General features: G+C 42.1%; 1 protein-coding gene across 3 annotated transcripts in view; it reads right to left on the bottom strand.

The window, feature by feature from the left end:
• Nucleotides 1-1891: 1891 nt before the first annotated feature.
• ENC1 (ectodermal-neural cortex 1) overlaps nucleotides 1892-4409 on the bottom strand; it is an 11917-nt gene continuing 9399 nt past the window's right edge. For all 3 annotated transcript variants that reach the window (XM_035310368.1, XM_035310366.1, XM_035310369.1), the window contains one exon: nucleotides 1892-3237. The gene's annotated coding sequence lies outside the window, so the exon portion shown is untranslated. The remainder of the gene's footprint in view (nucleotides 3238-4409) is intronic.

Here is a 4409-nt window from a genome sequence, read left to right as displayed (position 1 = left end):
ACAACACTTTAAACAAATCATAGAATCATACTTCCATGGAGAGAAAATCTCAAATAATTTATTGACCTTCAGTTTCACATTGTGAAAAAAAAAATAAAAAAAAAAAATGCAAGTTTTACAAAACCTTAAGACATAGTAGCAAACAAAAAGACACAACATAGACATTTTACTTCTTCACTTGTACAGTTTTCTTTTAGTACATGAACCACATCTTCAATAGCCAGGAAAGAGAACATTATTCTGCTCTAAACACTCTTATTCAGACAGGTGTCAGACCTAGAGAAAAGGGGCTGCACAATTATACCAGAAGAGGAAGGCTGTCCTTTGTTACATGTTTCTACAGCAACCAGCCTGCAAAATAAGAGGAACCTTCTCGTCTTATGCCAAAGTTTTTGTGTGCACTCTGCTGTGAACTGTGCTCTCTTCAAAGCGCAGGGTGTTCCACAGGACGGGAACGGTCCAGCAGCCAGCCGGGATTCCCACACCAGTTCAGAGCAAGAGCCCAGCGTATTTATTCCCTGCAGAGCCAGAGGCCCACCCTGGCTCCAGCTTCCTCCAGCCTACACACAGGAATTAGTATTGAGGGCTTGAAAGCAGACCACAACTTTGGAAACAGCTGCAGAAAACTCATCCTGCTTTCAGAAGCTGCACGGTGCTTCTGAAAAAGCCACAGAGCATTTGTGCTACAAGCTAAGCAGAGAGGTGCAGAGCAGCTCCACGTCCGGACTGTAATCAGTTTGACGGGGAAAACAGGTCTTGAACCTGTATGCCCTTGCTCAAGGAAGGTCCCCCTGGGGGACCTGGTTCTTCACTTCCTCGTACCTTGTGTAGTCACTAGTGCCCGGGGAGAGGACATGCAAAACACGGGATGTCTGACGTGATAGCTCACTTTGCACTCACGGGAGCAACCCACAAGATGCAAGGCACCAGCAGTTCAAGCCTTCAGCAGGGCAACCTGTGCAAGCAAAGGGATATAGAGGGAAGATCTATCCTACCTAAGATGTTTTTCCTATTGCTTGAAAGCCAGCTAGGAGAAAGGAACCAATGAGGGGCAGAGGGAGGCTGTGGGTTTAAACACTTTTTTATTCTATCATTTCAACAAATCAGTTTAACCAGAGGAACTTTAACTGTTTGCATCTAGCTGGGCCTCACCCTTAAAAAAAAAAGTTGCTAATGCCTTTGCTAATTTATATTGTCTCAGTATTCACAGAACTCCAAGTACTCTATTTCTGAAATGTAAGGGTCTACTCCAAACACTAAGTCAAACTTAAGGCAGCACAGAGAAACTTCAGTGACCAGTGTAAATACTTTCAGATGACAAAGCTTCCACAACTACAGCTACATCACTGTCACACAGAGAAAGGCAAGCATCACCAATGTGACTATTTTTGTTTCGCATGCACGCATGCAGCTGTTTACTTATACCGCAGCACACACCAACCATGTTACTGAATGTGCCAGTTAAGTTGGGCTCCAGAAACATTTAGAAAAAAACACAGTACAATACATGCTTCATAACAGAATCTGGCAAAGAAAGCACCTGTGAAAAATAAGCTTCTGAAGTCCAGAAGGAAAAGAGTAGGTTTGTGTCTATCTCAAGACCAGACAGAAATATATATATATATATTTAAAAGTAAAAATTTAGTTTCTCAGGACTGTACTTGATGCTCCTGAGCGGCCAAGTGTTTACATACATACCTGACTATGGAAAATAAAAGGCAGAAGAGTCTGAGGGTTGTTTTTAAGACTAGGAATTTTGAAATTCATTTTCTATCCCCATGGGAGTTTTGCTAAAGCACTTGGGTCTTTCAGACCTGCCCACTCAGATGATCATCTGAAATCCAAGTTGATGAGGCAATCTGGTCAGTGCAAAATTGCTGCTCTTTTTTCCTTATTTTATTTTTTATTAAAAAAAAAAAAAAAAAAAAAAGACTTCATCACTAACATATCTTGAGGTTTTTTGCTTTTATTCTTGAATCAGCCACACTCCACTCATTCAGGTCGATGTGGCTAATATTCAAAGTATCCCCTTTTCTAATCCAATAAATAAATAAATAACTTTGGACAACAACTTCACCTGGGCTTGGTATCCAGAAGCTATTCCACAGTATTTGTGTTGCAATCAGGTAGCTGCACAAAGAGAGAGCTGCAAGTGATTTTGGCTACTTCCAGATTAGAAATTGAAAGGCATGACCAGCAAATGGCACGTAACAAGGACACCATCTACAAGACACACCATAAGCAACCTGGGGAGCTGGTGGCCTGAGAAAATGACCTCCATGGCTTCTTCCTTTAGTATGGGTGTAATTTAAGATCCTGCCTTGTATTCCTTCCGTTTCCGACCAGGAAGCCACCCCTCCCTCCCTCCCACCTCCGACCATTACCCAGCAGTTTTCTTTCTTTGTGCAGCAGAGCAAGTCAGCGATCACAATTATGTGCAAAACGTACGACAATTCACACAAGCCCTTACAACATGAAGACAATTGCAGGCATTGTTTCAGCATGCAAGCACAGAACAATAAATAGCTATATCTACAACAAGTAACATAACAGGAATGGGACAGTCTGAATTACTTATAAATACAGGGAGGAAAGGGAACAGTGAGTATTTGGGGGATGTCACTTTTGTTCCCCACTGTTGCAAGAACATTTCACCACTGTGTTCTTCCTTATCTAGTGGGAGGTCGCTCGCTGCACGTTGCAGCATGGGGTCCAGGAGATGCTGTAGGCACTGCCCACAGACCAGCACGCCCCAGCAAGCGGAGTTCTCCAGCCATACCGCTGTCTCTTCACCCACAGCGGCATCGCACTGCTTCAGACCTGGCCTGCTTCCCCTGCAGCTGGCGCTGGCACTTCAAGCCATCACAAAGGGAGGTGACAACCATTTCAAATTTCACGTACAAACAGTGGAGTCCATGGAAATCAAGAGTTGTGTGCTGCACAGCTCAGAGAAGTCCTGTCTCTTTTGAAGGACTGATCAATAGTGGCATTAATCCACAATTACTAGCACAAGGACCAGATCATAGGTTCATTCATTCATTCATTCATTCATATTTAAACCACGTGCTGAAGCACTGAAGACAGTTTTTTCCTCCCATTCCTTCATGTCTAGGTTAGGTAATTTACAAGGTGCAGATGATTTTCTTCAAATGCAAGAGACGCTAAATGATTCTTCTTCATTAAAACCATTTCTCCAGATCTGAGGTTCCAATTCTCTTCTCCAAATAATGGAGTAAACTAAAAGCATGGGGACAAAAAGAGAGAGAGAGAGATTGAGAAGAGGCTTAAAAGGTTTTGCTGAGACAATGTACCATAAGGTTTTTGTTAGACGTCAAAAAAAAATCTAAAAGCTAGGCTTAGGATGCAATCCAGTTGGTGGGCTTCCCTGCCCCCTGCCACCTTAGTGTTCATGTGTAATAGCCAACTACTGATAAATAAACCAGCCACGACACAATTATTTAGGGTCAGATTCTGCCTTATTAGACCTACTTAGCAAACCGTCCCCACTGACCCCAGAAAGGGGTCAGTTAATTTTTTGGCTATAAATCCAGTCATTGGAAAGCTAAATCAAACAGGCTTAATGCTGCTTCACTAGATGGGCTCTGCATCCTGCATACTTTAACATTTCCAGGTTACCCCAAAATTAACACTTCAGTGTCCGAGGTCTGTGGATTTGTTTCAAGTGAAATAAGCTTGTGCGTTTCTCTTCTACAGAAGCTCAGCTGCACACAAAGCTTTTCTGTCACTGGGCCACAGCAAACCTGGCTGGAATAAAGCAGAAGGAGAGGTGAAGGTGTCTCACCCCAATGCCTCCTTTTACCATGAAGAACTCTGAATTGAATTTATTCACAGTATAAAAAGGGTCATATTAATCCCCCTACTTAAAACATCTCTGCTATTCATTAGAGCAGAAATCTGCCTCATTTCTTTTCACACAGCAATGCACCATGCATCAATAATTCTATCCTGGAGTCTTTCATAAAAATTGATTGTTCAATGAAAAATTCAGCCTTTGGATGCTGAGATTGTGCTTTCCTTTTTCACTTTGAAGCCATATTACAATGCCAGCTTCCAAACCATCATCAGCTCGTTAACAGTCATCTCTGACAGCACTGCTACCATTTTCAGAGTCAAATCCTCCATCCATACAATGGAGAGAAGCTCCAGTGAACTCACAGTTTATTTCAACATACCAAATCTCTTGAGCTGTTATGTCTAAGGCACAAAAGGGAACACTTACAGGAAACACATCAGCCTATGTAACAACCCCAAGAATCGTGCCTTTTTGCAGTTTGGCACTTGAAACACGCTATCTTCATTACATCCCAGAAAATAAATAAATAAATAAATAAATAAATAAAGGTCTCTGCATTTAGTGTTGATTAGTGTTTTCTAGACATTCTTCAGGG

Source organism: Oxyura jamaicensis, chromosome Z (assembly GCF_011077185.1).
Source record: "Oxyura jamaicensis isolate SHBP4307 breed ruddy duck chromosome Z, BPBGC_Ojam_1.0, whole genome shotgun sequence".
Taxonomy (NCBI): Eukaryota; Metazoa; Chordata; class Aves; order Anseriformes; family Anatidae; genus Oxyura; species Oxyura jamaicensis.
The sequence above is the reverse complement of the archived record's forward strand: the minus strand, read 5'-3'. Positions and strand labels throughout refer to the sequence as shown.